This window comes from Phalacrocorax aristotelis, chromosome 4 (genome assembly GCF_949628215.1).
Source record: "Phalacrocorax aristotelis chromosome 4, bGulAri2.1, whole genome shotgun sequence".
Classification (NCBI taxonomy): Eukaryota; Metazoa; Chordata; class Aves; order Suliformes; family Phalacrocoracidae; genus Phalacrocorax; species Phalacrocorax aristotelis.
The window spans coordinates 31,973,940-31,995,949 of NC_134279.1; the positions used below are offsets into that span (position 1 = coordinate 31,973,940).

General features: G+C 38.6%; 1 protein-coding gene and 1 long non-coding RNA gene across 2 annotated transcripts in view; one reads left to right on the forward strand and one right to left on the reverse strand.

Annotated features, from left to right (window-relative positions):
- GRID2 (glutamate ionotropic receptor delta type subunit 2) overlaps positions 1 to 22,010 on the reverse strand; it is a 738,061-nt gene that overhangs the window by 414,034 nt on the left and 302,017 nt on the right. The window lies entirely within an intron of this gene.
- Positions 18,656 to 21,419, forward strand: LOC142056928 (uncharacterized). Its single transcript, XR_012660479.1, has 3 exons — positions 18,656 to 18,871; positions 19,486 to 19,591; positions 20,376 to 21,419. It is a non-coding gene; the product is annotated as an uncharacterized LOC142056928 (long non-coding RNA).

Consider the following 22,010-nt stretch of genomic DNA (forward strand, 5'->3'; position numbering starts at 1 on the left):
TCTGAACACATAAATTCAAGGATAACGGTTGAAAGTAGGAAAATAGGCTGTAGGAAATCTTTAATGCTTAAACAGTCAATAAGGGAACAAACCTCTTTAAGGTACTTAATTGCAAATTGCAAAAACTGCTTAATATCATCGCTATATATAGTAAGTTGTTTTATGCATAAATATGTCAAGGTCATTTGGTGCCATTACTAATATAAGAAGCCATTTCAGTATAAATGTTATTAATTTGGGGATTAATCAGACATACAGCAATGCTTAAGCAACTTCTTCACAAACCTTGCAAATTCAAGTGTCACCTCTCCAAATATTTAAAAAGGACAATTACTTCTTTCCCCAGTTTATAAATCACTCAAGGACACTAAGTTGGGTCGCAGCTATCAACTTATGAGGAATTTCTGCCTCCACAGAGGAACTCACTTCATAACTTTCAAGCAACAAATAGACCGGTGACTGTTAGTACCACTCTGTCCTCAGGAAGTTATTTTTTGTAGATTACTCATCAGAAACCATTACTGCCATTTCATGAGATTAAGTACATCCACCGTTACCTACTTCAGCTTAGCCATGACAAACTAAAAAGGATCAAGTGTGGCAAAGCACCTCTGAACTGTGTACTGTTTCCAGGTGAACAGACTCTATAAATTTAAAACACAAATAAATAAAATCATATCTAATCATAGAAAAGGCTTATTTTAGTTTAACTACCCTAGAAGGGTGTCACTATGTGAGACAATCCTGTTTAATGGTGCAATCATGATGACAAAAAAAACCCCACTGTGACTAAAATCATGAAAGATGGATTACTGACAGATGTAAGATATGACTGAAACTTGACCTACCTTTATGTTTTGCTAGTGTTTAACAGTTTGTAGCAAGAAAACCCCAAACCCCCAAGAGCATGATGCAAACAAAAGTCCCTAGAAACAAATGAGAGGCCTTAAAAATTATTTTATTCCTATTTCTACCAGAATAATGCAACCTTTTATTTGTTGTGGGGTTTTTTGTGTGATTTTTTTTTTCCCAAATGCTACTAAAACTGGAAGAAAATAAACAGCACAGGTGTTAATAACCAGTATTAACTTCCAAATCCTACGTACTGAGCTAACATACTCCAGAAGATACTAGTTTAAACTGTAATCTAAAAGAAATTAGTGTTCTGATTACTGGGGGGTTTGTGCATCTTTTTTTAAAGCTCGATAAATTATTTAGTTTTCACTTTATATTGGGACATCTAATACTGCTGTGGGAAGGGAATAGATTTTGGGTCAAAGATGACAAAAAAAAGGAGGACTTTTTAAAGCTACTCATACTGCATTTTTTTAAAGTAATAGAAGAAATTTTAAGATATATGATAAATATTTTTGCATAATCACACTCACTAAAGACTTACCTGAAACTAATTAGAGTAAAATGAATAGGCTTTGAATTAACACCTAAAATGAGTGATTAGGATATAATTAAGGTAAAATCTGAAAAGATATGCATTTTTAAATTTTAGAAATTCACCAAAAGCCTATTGTCTTTCCAGATTCCTCCCATGTTTCCTGCTAATGGAAAATGGAGATGAAGAAAACAAACAATTAGGTCAAAAAGAAGAGGAGCTTTAGTTTTTAAAGCATAAAAAAAAAAAATTTGCAGATATAAGAAATTAGTTATTTAAAGTTATCTATTCTACTGCAAATACTGTGCATTAGAACACCATTCATCTGCTCTTTTTTCTTCACCAGAGCAACCAGCAACCTTCTCCAGCTAGAAAACACAGACGAGATTTAATTGATTAGAGATTGAGGTGAAGTCCATATAAATTCATGTTTTCTCATTATGCCAATAGACATTAGGCTGGTTCCTTTGGAAATGTTAAATCATAGGATTTCAGCTCACTCAGAAATGAGTCATTGGGTAATATGCGCAGTTCATAAACATTGGCAAAATCCACCCCTACAGAATACTTTTATGTAGAATTTATATTACATTTTATATACACACCTGTACGTATATATAAAAATTTATATATGCAGGCTGTATGTACTATCATCTACGTACTGTTTCTTAAGGCTGTGCAGCTGAGGGTATCATTTAATCTGAACTCAGCTAACAAAACACATCTGTCAAACTGACCACTTTTCTTCTACTCATTATTCTTGCCTGTAAGACCACATATTTACAAAGGCTGTAGTTTCCAAAATGACCTATTTCTGTCCCTCTCTTTTCTACCTTGTATCTATTGCAAATACAAATCCATGACTATTCTATACATGGCTTTAAATAACCTCCTTTCCCTTCATACAGCTGAGGAGAAAGCAAAGGGCGGGAAAGCAAATCATCATTGACTCCTACAATCAGATACAGCTGGTGAGTCAGTCTCTGCATATTAAGGCTCTATGTAAAATGGGGCAATAGGCCCAAACTTGTACTGTGGCATTTTCTAGTCAAGAAGATATAGTGCACGTGTAAACTATGACCTAGATAGAACGAGTGCTCCAAATGTTGTCTGTCTTTGATTTTATGACTACTATCCTTTTCAAGATACACACCTGAACTCAATGTGGTAATTCATCTGTTATTTTAGACGGGAACTTCACCACACATATCTTTACCTAAAAGAGAAGCAATACTGGCAGCATGAGTATGCTCTTCTTGGCCTGCTTTAATGCATGACACCATGACATAAAGTGCCTTTTTACTCTGAGGTGAGTCTGTTGGATTTTTTTTTCCCCTGCCCATTTCACATCTACTTTTTATAGTACTTGATGAGTCACAGCAAGACAGACAACTCAGATAAATTGGATCATAGCCAGTAAAACCCATCTCACAGCTGCTCTCTACCTCTGCAACAGAAACATCCTTCATCGTAAGATCTGTTAAAATAAGCTGTCAATAAAAATTCCCCACATTTATCTGGAAAAGAGTTGCTGGCAGAAAAGGCCAGTAGCAATAAAATCAGAGATAAGGCACTGCAGCATCAGTCGGTGTTCAGTGAGGAAACAGAATAAAACCACTGCTTTACATTTAATTAGGATTAGGCAGAAGAAAATATGGGCCCAAATATTCAGCGGTTGTAAATCACCAGAGCTTCACTAAGTTTCACCTATTGACATCCACTAAAAATACAGGTCCCTCTCATTGGAAATGAAATGCCATATACACTGCTCTGGAAGAGAGAGGAAGGTGTTTATACATATACTAATATCCTGTACATCCCATCTAACGTTTCCCTTTCAATGCAGTGCCACACGGATATATACCAGCTTGCCCTGAGCAGGTCAGTAATTTCTACACAGAAAATGGCAGCCCCTAATCCTGGATGTAGTACCTAACTTAAGTGCATGCAAGAAGCTTTACTTCCTGGGCTGCTTTAATGCTGGGTATGAAACAACACACTATTTCTCCATGCACTGCACAACCATGGGAATAACCTTAATACTCAGTGCAAAAGCACTCATATAGTCATATTACATGTGATGGAAATAAGGCAGAGTGACAGTAAGTAAATTGCCCAGCCACAGGCAGAGCCAGGAGTAGAAAAGAGATTTTCAAGTTCCAATCCATTGCTGCCACTTCTGGACCGTATTTTCGTCTTCTTAATGGTCCACTATTGATCCCCATATACAGTTCCTTTCAGACTCCATATGTCTTAAGCAGAAGAGACAAAATCAGATGATCTTTACTGGCATGAAGGCACTCCATTGTCTTGGATTGATCTGCTAGGAACAAAACAATGTTCAAAACAATCCAGCACAAGGCACTGCAGCTGAAGAAAAATAATGAATCTTCTGTTCTTCCAAGGTTTCACAATACTTCTTTTTGCTTGTAGAAAAATACTTAAACAGCATGTCTAGAATTGCATCACTACTGTTTAGCTGAGACCTAGGAAGAGGCAAAAAAATGACCCTCAAAGTCCCAGTTACAGGAGACTCTCTCAGACCTTTGAAGTACCTTGTTGCCCTACATAAGCTTCTGAGGTCTCTACATTTGAGTAACTTATCCACTCCACACAAGTCCTGTCAAGGCTGCTCAAACTGGGTGGACAGAGGAGGTCTGGTTCTTTAATAGGAGCAGGCAGAGCTGCAACTCTTACGTGAATAAGTCCCAGTGAAGTCCTCAAAATTGAATTTTAAGAATACTGAAGTGTACAGATCTCTTGTGGGCTCCTTATCAAGAGACAACTATCATTCAGACATCACAAAGGATTAGATCGATTAGCTTCTAGCTTCATACCCAGCCTCTCTAAAAGCCTGGACAAGAGGGGGCACAGCATTAGCTAGGAATGTCTATTCTTCTTCACTAAGGACTGTGGAATCTAGTGAAACACAAGTGATTTTCATCAATTAGGTTGTTTGTGGAAAAAAATTTGTTCACTTCTGAAATTAGCTTATAGCTGATGCCATATTCACATGATAGTTTGAAACCAGATATTTGTTTGAGGTTTGATTGCAGAACTGTCACAGATGATGTTGGTTGCTGCTGTTTCCCATTGCTAATGGTAAGGGGGCTTGCACAGAATATGAAATTCAGGTTCTCCCCTTTTGATCAAAGGGAGTTGAAGCTGTATCTCCCACTGTTACCACATATCTATTTCATAGGCTTGGGTAATGTGCTTCCAATTTTCCCCCACTGACACTGTTCTCTAAAGAAATGGACTGCAAGTCTGCAACTCATGTTCCATTCCTTTTAAAGTGACTATGGATTTGGCCTCTGTATTTGTCTTTGGGCATCCTGTTCATCCAGAGATGGAACAGTGCAACCCACTCATAGCTTGAAATCTCTGTGTATTTGTTTCTGAAGAGCTTTAGTAAACTTAGCTTTGTTTACCACGAATTCCTTTTTCTAATCACTGATCTGAATCCTTCCTTCTCTGCACAATACTTACTTGAAAGAAGAAAAAAATATTTCAGTGCTTTCTTATCATGCATTTTATTATTGTACTGTGGATCAATACATTTTGCTTTAAGGCATTTTTCTTCACATTCTTTTAACCAGTGATGAGCTGAATGTCCATCAGTAGCTGTGGGATACAGCAAAGAGAGAACGAAACAACGTGCAAGGCTATGCACTGCTTCCTTTGGGAACGAGGGATGAAGTCCAATAAAGAACTTACACATCTTTAACGTTCCAATGACTGCATCACAGTGCACAATCAGCACTCAGGGTCCCTACCCCAGAAATCAGCAGATTTCATGATTCCACTGACACTAAAAACAACCTGAAGTCTGCAGATTTATCATATGACTGCCAAAAGTTCACCAGCAGAAGTATGCCAAAAGTGGTGTCTCATGGTTTAGCCCCTGTCAGAAATATTAATAATATTGCAATATTAATAATATGTCCCTGAGCCACGATTGCTGCTCCCCCTGGCCAACTCCCCCCAGTTAATATACTGGGCATGACATCATATGGTATGGAATATCCCTTTGGCCAGTTTGGGCCAGCTGTCCCAGCCGTGTCCCCTCCCATCTTCTTGCGCACCCGGCAGAGCACAGGGAGCTGAAAAAGTCCTTGACTAGTGTAAGCACTGCTTAGCAACAAATAAAACATCAGTGTGTTAGCAACATTATTCTCATACTAAATCCAAAACACAGCACTATACCAGCTACTAGAAAGAAAATGGTGTCAATCCTTGTCATGCTGCAGGTTCCATAACATGAGGCATCTTGAAATGACATAGTCTACCAGTCACAGCAGTCTTCCTTGTAAGGCACCTACCTATTCCGTTTGCTCAAGGTAATATGATGTTCGTTCTTTTGGTTTCATAGTGAACCACAGCCGAGTGGAAGAGATGATGGTGATGCTGTCCTTACTCCCCTTGCATAAGTAATAACATAGTGTTGGGAATTCACAGTGAGGAAAGGACAGCTCTTGGCTCATTCTTGCTCCTCTGCTAGGGGAGTGCTTCACTCTATACCTACCAAGGGAAAAATGCCCTATGCAGTGCGCTGAATAAGGAGCTAGGAGGTGCAGCAGAGTGAAAATAAATCAAGGTTTGAAAAGCAGAGCAAGGAGTGCAACTTCATACTTGAGAACTCACATGAAAGAAGTTGCCCTAATCTCCTTTCTTGGACAGCCCACATGCATCATCCAACAACTGATTACCTGGGAAATCTAAAGCAAAGCCAGAATAGCAGTCAGGCCTCCTAGGTGCTAAAAATCAAGCACTAGTCAGTATGTCAGTGCTTCTTTCTCTCACTACTGCTTCACCCTGCAGTCTCACTAAAGCCCTTCAAGCCTCTTCTCCACTGGTCAGAGTGAGGTCAGTTCCACGCTTACCTTCCAGGAGCATCTTAATAATGACATTAGTTGACATCCATTTTTCCCAGTAAAAGTTTGGTGGACTTATTAAATAAATTTTACAAATAGCTTATTGGAGAAAAAAAAAAGTTATGCCTTTGAAGTCTACAGTATTTCCAGCAAATTCCTTTCATTATGCAGTATGCTTTCTACTTCATAATTAAAACTACTTTAAAAGTAATCTGTTGTTTTCATACTCAAGCCTTCTTAACTCTTATCTCTATGAGTAATAACAACCTTCCATTTATATACCATTATTATATGAGAGTTATTTTCACATTAAAAAATATGAGCTTTCCACAAATGCACGGCATGTTTTGTTGATAAGGATAGTTCTTATAATGATAAAAGGAGGTTAGGAAGTTTTACTTCAGACAGAAGTAGTCTCTTGCATCACCCAGCTTCAGGAGGCTCCTTGTCTCCTGGACGCCTGTGAATAATATTTCCAGAATTACATTTCTTATAGCCATTACGGTGTAATTTCATTGAAGTTATGATTGATTACCTATAAATATGTGCGTGTGTGTCTGTGTGTATTACTAGAAACAGTGACATGAGCTATCTTCTGTACTAGCTGTAGAAAAATAAATTTTGCTCCTCCTGCTGATACCTTTAGGGACTCATAAAAACAACATCTCTTGCTGACTATAGGTCAACATACAATATAGAGGATGCATAAGTGTGCGTGTCTATCCCTTATATATAAAGATGAAGATCTATAAATATTAAGAAAAAACCCAAAGACGGTAGTAAATGTTACTTTTGGAATAAAAAGGTGCAAGAACCATCCCAAGGATACCACCTTTAAGCTAACATAGATCATCTAGCAGAACCTTTTATTGCAGCAAGTGAAGTTTTACGTTCGACTATGTCATTTTACACCAGAAAAGGCTCAATAAACCACTACCACCCTTGCCATCAGAAATATATCAGTTTCATTGGACCTTGTTTCACAGAAGATTTTTTTCAGGTTCCAAAGGCAACTTTCATTGCACAAGAGTCAGTAATGCAGTACCACTAGGGTTTGAAGAGTTTCCAAATGACTCTCTTGAATTCAGGTCTCCTATATTAAGGTCAGTAAAATAATGGACATTCCAGGATAGGTGACCGTTGTACTCTACTAACTTCCACCTACTGTTGCTAACCTAAGCTTCCTGCAGGGCATTGGATCTATTGGACTGCTATGATAATGGCCTTTCCTATTTTTCACCTGCACTACTTTTCTGGGGAAAAAAAAAAACAACTAGCTTTCATATGACTTTTTTTTTAGCCTAGCTGTACTGGATCTGGCTGGGATGGGGTTAATTTTCTTCACAGCAGCTCCTATGGTGCTGTCTTAGGTTTGTGACTGAAACAATGCTGTAACACACTAATGTTTTAACTATTGCTGAACAGTGCTTGCACAGCATCAAGGCCTCCTCTGGTTCTCACTCTGCTCCCTCAGTGAACAGGTTCGAACACGTGCAAGAGGTTGAGAGGGGGCACATCAGGCAGATGACCCAAACCAACCAAAGTGATATCCCATGCCATAGAATGTTATGCTCAGCACAAAAGGAGCGATGAAGGGGGTTCAGGGGAGTTAGCTACCTGGCTTATGTCACTGCTGATTTAACATATCACCATCACTAAATCTTTTGAATTTACTTGCCTTTAGCTCTCCACCCTTACTTCTTGTTATGCTTTCCTCTTCTGATTAGAAAAATATATCCTGTACTTTTCTTCTTAAGAAGCTGTTTATGTTTTATACTTCTATACTTACTTCTCCATTTACTTAAAAAAAATAAAAAATTAAACTGGTGATATTTATTTGATCACCAAAAATATTCCTCTTATTCTTTCAACCTTTTTTTGGATCTCATCTTTGGAGTCAAAGATGAAGTCATCAGTACAGTAGAAAATTAGAGTTGCCAAGGATTCAATGTAATGATTCAAAATGTAGATCATATGCCCAAACAGATACACAAGAAATATTGGTATTTGGTATTTCAAAGGGCCAATTTCCCAAAGCTATGCAGTATTATTTTAAAGACCTCTGATCAGAAGGAAAACTTTAGGAAATTCTCACTTCTTTAGAGTGGTTTATTAGATGACATCCTAAAAATTCTGATGACTTTCAAATAGTTCCGTAATACAATATTGATGGAAAATGTCACAGAAAGGTAGGCAGACAGAAGAATGACCCTGTATTTCAGACAACAATTTATTCAAACTGCTTATGAATCCTTGAATCTTTTCACTTACTGTCTCTATCCTTTTGCTGGAAAAACCTTATTTTCCTTTCAGCCAGTTTCCCTGGGGAGTCCATGCTAGTGACAGATCAAAAAACTCAGTAGAGATTTTCTGAGGTTTTCCAGACCAGGTGGAGCACACCACGAGGATATGTTGCAGAGGGCACCACCTCTGGTGAGATGGACACACCCATCCCTTCAGCATTGCACTCATCAGTTGTATGGCGAAGGGACATAAAAAAAGTCTTTGTGGCATGGGGGCTGGAAGTAGTGCCCAGAAACTTCCCCAATAGGTTAAAGAACTGCTAACTGTATTTAGACAACAAAGAAGGAGGAAAGGAAGATGTGAAGAAAAGCATCTGAATATCTGGGCATGCACCCACATCCCAGTGGACAGGACATTTTCCAAGCCTTTGACAAAGAGTAATGCTGCAATTAAGCGGGTCAGTAAGATCAGGAAATTTGAGATTCCACCAGTAACTTGTGGCTGTAACAACTTATTATGAGCATCCTGTGTCACTATCTTTACGCATTTTGTAACATTATATATAGATAGTGAGGCACTACACATCTGTGAAAATTCAAGAATATCCAACATGAAAATCCTCTTTGATATCATTTTTCAGTATTGAGTATTTTTGATCTCCTAAACTGAGAGCAGAAGCTGGCATGAGCTGGCTGGTGTACTTCAGGGACTTTTTTAACCTGAGGGCTGAGAGCCAAGCATTTGAGCATGCTCGAATTTCAGAGCTGCTCTGCATTTTGACAGGAAGCAACACTGGCCCATCCAACTGCACTCCCCCCAGTGCTGAAATAGCCTTCAAAAGCCACACAATTTTTTGGGCAAGAATTCTCAAGGACTACCCTTTGATTTATCTTAAAAATAGATGAGATAAATCAATAGTTTATATCTTAGCCTCTTCTAACCATCCTATAGTGTTCAACTTGGATGGCAATTTTCTTCTTGCACTCTGCAAATATATACACTATGATTATATAAATGTAAAATTCCATATATTATGCAATACCTAGTTCTTGACTTTGCAAAACTAGTATCCTCTGTTTCTCAAAATCTGCCCAAAAAGCTAGCACTCAAATTACAAGCAGTAGAGCCTACTGGAAATAAACTATATTAAATACCTTCTGCTTAGGCATAATGAATTATACTTTCAGAAACAGACCACTCAAAGGGCTTCCTGTAATTGTTTCACTGATAAAAAAGGCTCCACTCATAAAATGGATAAGTCTACACTGAGAACAAGGTAAGCTTAAGGATTCAAACAGAGAGTTCTTTCCAAGAGAGATTCATTACCAACAAGCCATTACTATAATCTGTTATTTGTGATTTGTAAAGTGGTGATTTTACCAATAGATCAATTTACTGATTTGAAACTAAACCTTCTGCACTTTAGAAGTCAGAAACTCATTTTTAAATGAACTAAACCTTATGTATGTTTCCCTAAAAAGGCTTTTTCAAAACAGAGGTGGGGAAGCGTTGGCTGGATAAATGATGCCGTTACTCAAGAACAAACACAGTACAAAGCTGTTTATATTATCTTGCCTACACAGCACAGTATAACATTTTCCTTCTATATAACAGCATATTCTGCATTTACAGAACAGAGATATCATATGTTATGACAGAGGTGTTTTATCCTGTTCAAAAAATGACATGCATCAATGGGAAAATATCAAAAGAGCACAAGAAAGAGATTTTTTATTATTACAGACATGGTAGTCTGTCGTAAATTAGCAAGGCCATTACCAGCCAGAGCACCAATATATGCTCCTTGACAGGAGCTCATTTTGGAAGCTGTGACATCCTGATTAATGCTATATACTAGCACTGCATCTTACATGCTATAGATCTTTAGAAAAGTATATCACCTTGGACAGGATTTCATCCTAGTTCTGGGCAGCCGACATTCAGGAGTTGGGTATACGGCTCAGATAAACATTTGATTATGACTACTAGTTATTGCTCAAACTAAGACAAGGAGCAAAAAGTCTAACAGCTCTTTTTTGGAAGAAAGGATTTCTTATTTTTATACTGTGGAAATAAATACACAAACAACATCTAGTGAGCTTAGGGCATTAATAAGAGATAATATGTTTTCAGACGCTGAAACAATTCAGTTGATTGCGTTAAGCACTGCTTGTGCTTGCAAATTTTCTTAGATGCTGTTTGCTGGAAACTGTTTCATAGGTGATCTGTTTCTGTAACAGCTTCATTGGTTCATCTTTCATAAAAAAGCAAGTCAGGGTCTTATAAGGAAAGCTGCAATGGAGATCTGAGGCATAACACTACGGAGTCACAAACACACTGTTTTGTAATGCCTGCATTAAATTTGGAATTACTGTTCTGCTTTACAAACGTGGCTGAGCTTAAGCGGCAGAGATATTAACCAAAAACATAAAGAAACCAAGAGGTAGCTACCATTTTTTAAAGAATATAGAAAGAGGTGTTTAAAAAGACATTTCCTGCCACACCTCCTGGGAAGGGGTTCCGGCTACATCCATTCCCACATTAGGAATAACTGACAAGGAATAAGAAACAATGTGCCCAATGCCACATACAAATTGCAGCTTAACAAAAGCAGTCAGAAGTAGAATTCTATAATTTATCTGCCTCCAACTTCCTGAACCATGTCCCTGATCCTCCCTTCAAAGCAACAGCACCTCACCAACTTCATCTTCACAACTGCCCTTCCTGCCTCTCAGTCTGGATGCTAGAAAGGCAAGATCAAAAAAACCCAAAAAACAAGTGCTTTGATCATATGGGTAATCTACTCAGATTCAGGAGAAAAATCTAATTTATTTTGCAGGAAACAAGAAAGGATATTACGTGTTTCAAAATAATACGCCTTTCAGATCTCTTTGGCCAGGAGCCAGAGTAAGGCACTCTCAAGAAACTGAGACACTTCTGTGGGTTGTTGATCCAAGTGAAGCCAGTGAGACACATCGCTGTACCACAAGTGCAACTTCAGCAGACCTGAATGCTTTTGTTTGGCTTCTTTGCTTTTAAGCCAATTGGGTTGATCAGTTTTGAGAGACACACTGCCTTTATGTAGTGTGATTTATTCAACTGACAGGTACAGAGCTCCAATTGTGTTTGAGTCATGCACAGTGCAGGTTATGTCCAGAGATGGCAAACAGGGTATGTTGTGGTCTGTAAACCCTGGAAATTAATGTTTGAATAAGAACTGCCTAAAAAGAGAGAAACAATAATCAACCCACCTTCAAGAGTGATTCCCAACTATACAATGTGGATGGCTGTGAAGATTTCACACAATACATGCCATTTCCCTTACTGAGGACCAGACGAAAGAAAGTAGATGTGAAGAAACTAATTTCAATCAATAAGGAAAGCACTGTCTGGGGAAGGTTGATTTTAGAAATATAAAGGCGTACAGACTCATGGTGCTTCTTTTAACTGCAGCTTTGTTTGAAATACATTTGTTACCGCTTTGTGGAACCTTACAGGGGCTCAGTACTTCAGTTTCTTCACAGCTTCCCCTGACAATCTTGCCCTCAGACATATATGGGCGTTCTCCCTCCTTGTAACTTAGGCAGGTAGGTCAAATTCCTTATGTCAGCCCAAGCCTGTGTATTTTTCTTTTTCCTGGGTGGATAGTGTCAGAAAAGGGGAGATTAATGTGTTATCACACAGCTTTTGATTTAAAATTAGCTTATCTATTGAATCTTTTTCAGCTGGCCTTTTGAAAAGAATAATATATTCCAGCCACTGAACAAAGATGTCTCTTCTGGCATTGACTTAAATAAAGGAGCAGTTTCGCTTGAAAAGGATTCCCTTTCTGTCCTTTCTTTCACTTGAGACTTCTGCCTGCAATTTCAGTAGCCCAAAGCAAATCTCTAGCTTATAGTCATTAACCTCATGGACCAAAGAAGAGTGAAAGCTGGCCAGAGACATACCTATTTCCACACTTTCCCTCCACCAGTAAATCCCCCATTTTGCTCAATTTTCTAATCACTGTTCATTTATGCCTTACCAACTAATCTCTCTAGTCACAAAAGAAAGAATTAAAAGATTTCATTCATGTACAATTAATGTTCAAATTGCTTGTGAGTGAAAGTCAGTTTTTGCTTTGACATAATTATGTAAATGAACACTAGAAAGAGTTAGACAGGTGAAGACCACAGGGTTTGATATGCGAGCATGTTGGCTTAACCCAGCTGGGTTTCTTTTCTGCTTTGATGCGCCCATACAGAGAGTTGACAATTCTTGTACGATGGAAAATCCTTATTAATCCCGTTATAGCCTATACTGCCTGCCTGTGTGGCCAAGAATACTATATACTGGGATGAAGGCTATACAAACAACTTGAGGTATACCAAAATTAAGCTATCACACCAGAAGGGATCAGTAATTAAATTTGCATAGAATCAAGTCAAAACTCTCGCTGATCACATTTGCCCACAATTGCATACATGCTTTTATAAAATAAAAGAGAAAGTTCTGTGTTGGATCCTGTACTTCTGCTGTACAGCATTTGTTGATAATTTTAGAGATGAAGCTTTCCTACTGGCAAGTGATTTAGGGCCAGAATTAACACTAGGTGTGCTAAAGACATTTAATGAAAGCAGGATTTTCAGAATACCTTTTAAAAAAAAAAAAAGGGGGGGGGGGAGAGGGCGGGGCGGGAAGTGGAGGAGTGTGAGGTACAGCATTTTTAAGATCTTACTGAAACTTTCTTCAGACCATACCTAATGTTCAAGAGCAAGTGCTTTTACCAGTCCCTCAGCTGCCAGCATTATTGTAGCTGTTTCTCATTGAAGCTACAGAAATCAGAAAGAGCATTGTTAGGTTATATCAGCAGGAAATCTCCTTCCCACAGTGAAACTCTTCTACTTCTATTTCCTTTGATAGACTGAGATTCAGAAAAAAGGAAGCTTGCCATGGCTGACTCTTCAAATGCGCAGCTTGAGTGAAGGTGTGCCACTCAAAAAGCAATGCCCCGCAAAATTTTTTCCAATAGATTGAGGATGCACCAAATGCTTACGTACATTGTGCAACATTCATGCTTGCTTCAGCTGCAGTGAGCTAAGATTCAAAGGCCTTCAGTCCTTAAAAGACCATCAAAACTACTGGCTAGGAAAGGATTTTATTACTTGGAAAACAGACCCTCCCAGATTCACAAGTTGCCCAGTATAAGACATCACAAAAATCTACCCCCACTCCACAATATCTGACATGTTTTTTCACTAGATAAAACTGGCTTTGCTTCAAGCAGATATACTACTGATGAGTTTGAAGTTTGAGATGTTTTATCACATGGTATGAAGTAGGCATTAACATTTTTAATGGAACAGTTGATTTCAGATGGTATACAGTACTTCCTCTTTATCATAGCCTGTAAGTTACAGGAAGTTCATCTTTAGTTTTAATACCTGTTTTACTGTGATATTTTCCAATTATGTTTTTTTAAAAGAAATATTTCATTTCCAGCATTTTTACAATTACATGTTTTAAGACTAATGTGAATTACCATATGGTTTAAAATGTAATAGACTTCAGTGAAAATTTGCATGAAGCACACCTGACTAAGTTTGGATAATGGCATTTTTCTCTGTATCGTATTCAGTGCTTGGCTTTTATTCAAAGCCTAGTACAGATCACACAAAACTCTTGACGAGCTGTAAATCAGCCTCCGTCAATCCACAACCCTAAAAGCAAAACTCATCTTGCTGCTTCAATATTTTTACATGTGCCACCCTGTGTGAGGGTGGGATACTGGTGATAGACACTATGAGGGTCAAGTTCTTCACACTACCTACCTTTGAGACTCAGCAGCTGACTTTAGGAGCCACATACCTAGTGGTTACATGCAAAAGCATACACTTTCTCAGTTTGCACCCGCAATTTGTATGAACATACATACATACTATTTCCTCACGCAGAATGACTGAAGACCTACAAACAGAAGAGCCATTCAGATTTTAGCTGTCTTGGTAAGTCCTACACGCCAGGTTGAGAAACCTCCTGCCCGGACACTCATATGCCAAAGCATCTAAAATTGCCTAAAACTATTATGAAAATCATACTGCGTTACAAGACATTTTGTTATTGCACGTGACTGCAGGCACTGAAATATTGGCCAACCTGAGCACCACAGCACTTGTACTGCATAAGGCTAGTTAGAATTCTTTAACTACGTGCCACTGCACTTATATCCTGGGAGTAGCTCAGTGCACACCTGACACAAGATCACAACACCCAATTAAGTGCAAAGTAGAGGAGCAGAAACACAGCGGAAGAGAAAGAAATATGCATCTTTGCAATAATAACTTATTGGCAGCAGGTGAAGGATTTCAGGCTTAACTTTCACCTACCAGAAGCAGTTCAAACCTTCTGCTTATTCACTGTTGGTCAATACAATAGTCTAAACTGGGTCCCTCGGTGCATTTTCTCTTGAAACAGAACAAGTGCCTGAGAAACACCACAAAATTCAAAGGGACAGAAAGAAAGAAGCGACTTGGTACATGAAGAAAAGGAAGAATCCAAGGTACACGCCAACCCTCCCATCTCTGTGAAGGGCAGAAGCAACAAGAGACCTGCTGGCCTCTTCCTGCAGAAAAGGCTTTATCTATTGGGCTACAGTCATGCATTTTCACAGCTATTCCTGTCTTTACCGGAAGGCATGCTATTCATCCCTCTTAAATAATGATGAAATAAGGTAAAAACGCCACTCTGCAGCAAGACTCTATCGCTGCTAAGAGCCTAATGACAGGTGACTGAGTAAAGCTTGAATTTAAATTCCTCTTTATGCCGGAGTAACAGCTATATGTCCCAAGATCACTTTGTAAGGGAATATAAAATCATAAACTTACCCAACAAAATTTTATCAGGTCATCTATTTCCCTACCAACCATTTCTTTAAGCTGGAAGAATAAAACTAAAAATAAACATTAGAAGTCTTAACCCATCTGTCTGGACAACAGTTAGACACTCTCTGCCAAACTGATGTGCTGACCTTTGAAATGCAAAACAGAAAGGGGGAAATACATGAAAAATTATAGGAAGGTGCAATGCACTTAGGCTGTCTCTACTGTAAGTGAAGCAGCACCTGAGTTCCTAGCCATATGCCAACACAGCCAAGCCAGGTAACAGTTTCACCAATATCAATCTCATAAGAAAATATTTTGCAGGACTGGAGGTGCTCCAGTGCAAACACCTCAGTTAGGATGAACCAAATCTCTGCAGGAAAGGCTCCTCTTTGTAAAGGGAAAAGGTAGAGAGCTAAATTGTAATGCTGTTTTCATATTTAAATTGCTATCAAGAAAGAATACTTTGCATTTTTATAACACCTAATTTATATGAATTTCAAAACACTCTGCAGATATGAATAAATTCAATTTCTTACCTCATGTGAAGTGTGACAACGTTATCCACATTTTAACAAACAGAAGCTTAAGGTGATGAGATTAAGCAATTTACCACAGGTTGCAAAGGATGTCTAAGGAGGAGAGAGAACAAATGCTACAACCGTCTCGGCTCCTCTTCCCCACTGCTCCACACAACTGCAGCTTTGCAGAGTAATTTTAAAATGTATATCTCTTTTAAAAAAAAATTAAATTGAATGTTGTTTGTTCTCAGCATTAAAAGAAATATCCCTCTGACATAAAGGGGAACACACAGCTTTAGCAGCAGGGAGGGGATACGTCAGCATGTCCCCACGGTCTTCCCTTCAGAAGTCTTCTCCCAGCTGCACCGTTCATTTGTCTTCAAAATATTCTTCCAGCATAACTGACTCCAAACCATCCCACCTGCCAAACAATAAACTGTTCTGTTTCTTCTCAGTGGGAACACTGAAGCATAAAAGTCAAAGGTTATTGAAAGGTACCCAAGGACTCATTGTGAAATATGGGATAAGCTAGAGCTAAACAAATATAATTTTGTTTTGATAATATAAGTGAAAAATACCTAAACAATTATGTTTTTGTGATTTTTAGGTCAATCTGTGTTTCCTTTCTTCCTCTATTATGGTAATGAAGGGGAAAAAAAGGCAAAAATAAATACTCCTCCTCACCTGAAATTAAATGCTACTATGTTTTAGTCATTAGAACTTTTTCCAAATTTGACTTTCCAAAATAAAAAATATAATTAAAGATCATATGATAATGTGGTTTTTTAAAAAATAAATTTAAAACTATTTTGTAAATAAACAATATATTTTAAAACATTTCTGCCACCTTCACTTTAGTTTGCAGTCTGTCTGCAAAGACCCAACTCTCAGACACCACCTTCAGGGGCTATGCTGACCAAGGAGGTAAGAGGGTCACTGGGTGAAGAGCCTCCTATCATAGCTCAAAGGCCACCTGTACTTACCCCACAATTTCCTTCTTAGGGCTAGCCACTGGTGTCTGCATAAGCTAGCCCTGTCATGTGCTTTGATAACCTTGTCTTATTTTTCTGACATGCTTTCTGCATCAGGGAACAAAGGCAGCTACAATAAAAACCTACTTACGAACCTTCCCATTGCATATGGCCAGCTGCGAAGAAATGGAAATTGGTGATGCAAGAGCCTTCAGCTCAAGGGTTGTAGATGTTTTGGTGTGGGCTAAAACTAATCTGGAAATCACCCCACTGCTCTAGCTGGTTACTTTTTCTATTTCTTCTGAAAATAGTAAATACATGGATAAGCAAAAGGAGCTGAAGATAAGCCAACAGGATCACCCCCTTATCACATCTATTTTCTCTTGGAAGAAATTGCAGGAAGTATAAATTTCCAAGAGTGAATCAAAAAGGCAGAAATACAGCAGAGATGTGCAACAGCCACATAAGCCAGAAAAGTCGAGTTGTTTTGTTACAAAAATAGGAAAACCACACTGAAGGATTTTGTAGCTATGGAAGTCAGCCTAATCACAGGATTGCAGGGATGCTCCACTGAAATATTTTACTGGCCATTTCTTTTATACCCAAACTGGGGCATGTAGTCTGTGTGGCTTTTTATAACTTTGGTGAATATGCTTCAAAAATCTCAGCTGCATTCCACCCTGAGTTTATGTGCAATAATAATAAAAAAGCCCTGTTCTGAAGCAGCACATTAATTGTGAACCTATTTAAGAAGGCCATACCAGGGCTGAAAGGTCAAGCCTCACCTGCATTAATCAAACACCAAGGTGACAGGGAGTAAGAGAAAATGGTGAGTTGCTCTCCTCACTGTCATCAAACACAGACACACATTATTTTCTTAGGAATAAATAAATCAGTAGGTTTCAGTGTGTCAGTGTTAATATTCAGATTGTCATGAGTGGCTGTGGATTGGGTTCAGAAACAACACACTTAGGATTCATTGAGGATTTTTAAAATACCAAAACCATAGAGAGAATATATATAGGGAATTAGTTCCACACATTTAAAATAACATCTCTATTCATCATCAAACAACAATTTTGCTGTAAATTTACTCAGGCCATAATGATCTTTGGTCACTGTTTGAGCCTGGGCAGATGAAATAGAAAAACACAGTTTACTATTTTGCATACTAGAGCTTGTTTTCCACTAGACTGGAGCATTGCCCTGCATCCACTGCTATCCCTGTATCTGCTCCTGGCCTGGAACAGAAGGCAGACAGAATTTAGCCTTGGGGAAGGCATTCCTGCATGGAATATAGAGCTGATGAAACAACCCTGTGCTACGCAAGCTTCACGGGCCCAGTGGGGTGCTAGGTTTTGCAAAGGGAAGAGGCACAGAGCTGTTTGAGGGATGCAGGTCAGATGCCGGCCACAACCTATTGCTGCTGCAGCAATCCTGCAGTCTCCAGAGGAGCACAACTTGCCTGATCTCAAGACCGGATGGCTCTGAGGGTGCTGTGATCTACACCTGCCACTGCAAAGGTTCGTACTACAGCACATGGAAGCAAAGTGTAAAAGCTGAAACCCACTTTTCTATTCTCTACTCTGATGTCCTTTCTCTTGTTCCTACAGGGGATGCATTTAACCAGAAAGAGAATCCAGGGTGATATTTCTGAAGGAAAGGTGGAAAAAACACCCCTGAATTCTTCTGAAAGGTGGATGCACAGGTCTTTAAATCCCAGATTGATTATCAACCAGCTGCTGGCCACAGCACTTCAAGCAATGGTGACAAGAGCTGATATCCCTACACGTGACAACTGGACTTTGTTCTTTTGAGAAACTGCTCTTTCGCCACAGATGCAGATACTTTAGTTCAGGCCAAAAAGACATTTATCTTCAAGGTAGCACAAAGAATCCCAAACAACAAAGAAAATTGACCAAGCAGAAAGAAGTATCATGGGTTTTCAGAGGCCCCAGCCCCACAGAACCTACCCATTGCGCAAGACTTGAAGGAAGATTTCTTATTTCTGCTAGTGAGTCTTAACAACAGATGAATTCAGCTGTTGCCCATCTAATGTCTCCCTCTTACTTATCACTTGTAAAACAGACTGCCCTTTGAGGTCAAAAGCAGTTGAAAAAACGTTTATTGCCCAGTCTATATCAGTGCTAAAGCTCCCCAAAACACAGTGAGATCCCTCCCTGAGATAAGTCCTGGAGTCAGTAACTAAACTGTATTCTCTCAAAAACCAATTGAAAATTCAGTATCATTGTCTTTCTAGAGAAAACCCCTAAAATAGCAATACTACTGCTTATTAGAGATTAAGACATTTTAAAAGCTCAGTAAACTTTTTGTCAGTTTTGCTCTCAATCCACTTGGCTCCAAGCCTGATTGAACAGTTAAGCTATCTTAACTCATTGTCATTCCTAGATACATTCAATTTGCATGAACCACCCAGTGTTACTCATGCCGGAGATTATACTAACATGTCTACATTTTGGGGTTTTTTTAAAGCTTTCTTCCTTAAAAACCTTATCTTAACATTTTTATCCTCTCTTTGAACACTATTAAAAAGAAATTATTTATTTATTTATTTAAAGAAACACTGCCAAATTAGACTTCATGTTTTAATGCAATTTGTATCCCAAGACTTCGATAATGCAGTGAAAGGGAATGGACTGAAGCAGCCCAGCTCTAACAAACATGCCTTCTATTATTACACTGGTAACCATAAAATATTCATAACTTCCTAGAGGTAAGGCATTTGTGTTTTTCTTTAAACTTAGACGGGAAGCTATGCTTTTGCCAGCCTAAGTTATTTCACTCTATACAGGAATGGTTTTGGGAAGTTCAATAGCCAGTATTGTGCAGAACGAATGATATACCGATCCTTTTTTCTTCTTCCCCCCCAAATGATAAAGTAAAATATGCATTTAAGTGTTTCCTGATTCAGGACCAATTATGCTAATGCAAGATGAAGTGTAACTCAGAAAAACAAAGCATGATACACGTGGATTTGCAGTTTGTAAATCATCTCTACTTCAAGACACATAGTGTCTAATGTACTTACTGTGTACCAAATTACAGTACCTTAATTTCTCAAAACATGGCAGGGGTGGTTGTTTCCTGTCTGCTTAAATACATCTCAGGTTATTCTATGTCTTTAATGACAAGACATAATGGGCAAAAGAAGAAAAGACTGTATAGATACTTTAAGAGTACCATTTTTATTCACTTCAGTTTTGAAACAGCTTGTTTTTTTAGCAGGTGGTAGGACCTACCTTCCCTCCTCCCCCCCACCCCCCCATTTTAATGGTAAATTATAATTAAATCTGTCATTTACATGTGAGAGTAAACCAAAGATATTTTGGTAGGGAAGATACTGTTCTGACAGCTAGGTGTTCCTTTAAACATCTCACTTGTTTTCACTCTCATAACCGACAGCCTACACAAAACAGAAACATGAGAAAAAAGCTTGCCATTGCTATAATTAGGGAGAGGGGATTTCATCTTTCATGCATCTTAGACCTATCTTGTAGGAGATGACATCAAGTGCCTCTCCAGAACTGCATCGTGCCAGCAATCCTTGCTGATGTCACGTGGATGTTGCTACCACTCACCACCATTCAGGAGGGCATCAGCACATTTGAGGAGTGGGATCTTCATGCAAGTGGGAAGATGATGATTTTCTGTGTAGCACCCCCATTCCAGGCATAGTGGGAGGGGTGGAGAAGGAAAGCAACATTACTACTGCGTTCTGCCCTCCTGATGGTTTATGCAAAGAGGAATGGCATTTTCTTTGCAAAATCAAAACAGCCAGTCAATTGCAGGAAGAGTAATTAAGCTTTATGCAGCTGCCAACCATGTTCTCTCTGGACAAACGTTTCAATTCAGGCATGTTTTGTAAATGGACAGTGACAGTTTCGGGGTGGGGGTGGGGTTTCTTCCTTCTTCTAAAACCCAGAAAATTTCTATATAAAGTCAGCTACAGAACTCTGCAACACGCTTTATAAAGAATGCTGCCAATATCTCAAATACATTAAAGGAAAAAAAATTAACCTGTTACTTCTCATTAATTCAGATATGAAGACTTACTAGAAAAGGCTTTAATTTCAGATTCATGAAACACTTTATGAAATAAAGGCTTTTCAAAGTTCTTTAGTGTAATCCCAGTTTGTAAGGAGAAGCTATAGGAATGAGCAAAAGGACTGCTGAATAGGCTAAGAGAATGGCTAAGGACATCCTTTGCTCACCGTCCTGACTTGTGATAATATGTCGTTGCTTTAGGAGAAAGAGGACAAAACAAATAATGTCTGGTTGTATTGTTGATATGATTTTAACCTCAGGATAAACATCTGGACAAACTCTCAGCATCATTATTATTTGTTGCCACGATTATCCCAGAACCTGCAGTTCTGGAGCCAGACCACAGCAATGCTAAACCATTGTGTGCTGGCAAAATAAAAAGGCTGTCTCCTTCCCCCACACCCACAAATATCTAAACAAATTATTAAAACCCCTCAAACAACAACAACAAACAACAGCATAACACAAATGAGAATGGTATATCCACTCTTTTCTATTGTCTCTTTTTAAATAATCACTTTTATCTTTTCATGTCTCTTCCTAGTACACAGAAAGGCATTTGAGGTTGAGGAGGCTCTTTAGGAAGATATCTGAAAAAGCACAAATTTTATGGTAACTTCCACCACACAGAAAGAGCCTATTAACCACACCTGAAGGCAAACACTCTTGAGAAACACTTGAATCCTGAAAGGATGAATGCAATTTGACCCAAACATCAACAACAGAAGGTGCCCGTTCTCTCTCCTAGAAACTGAAACCAAGATAGAAACCCAAATTAGACACTACAATACCAGACATTTTCCTCAGCCTCTCTCAGTGTTTTTTAGAGAAACCTTTGCTAAATTTTTCAAACCAAAAGCTGAACGGCCCTTCTGCAGAATTGCTTCTGCAGAAACAATTACTGACTTTAGCACATTATGTCCATTAGGTTTAAAATGCAATCTAATGTAATAGTAAAATTTGCTCTTGTATACATCTATGTGATTATCACCAAAACTGAAGAGAAACTGTAGCCAAAGTTCATGCAACTCCTTTAACATAACTAGAGACTGACCCCTAATGTAGTGAAGCCCATTGGCACAACAGGG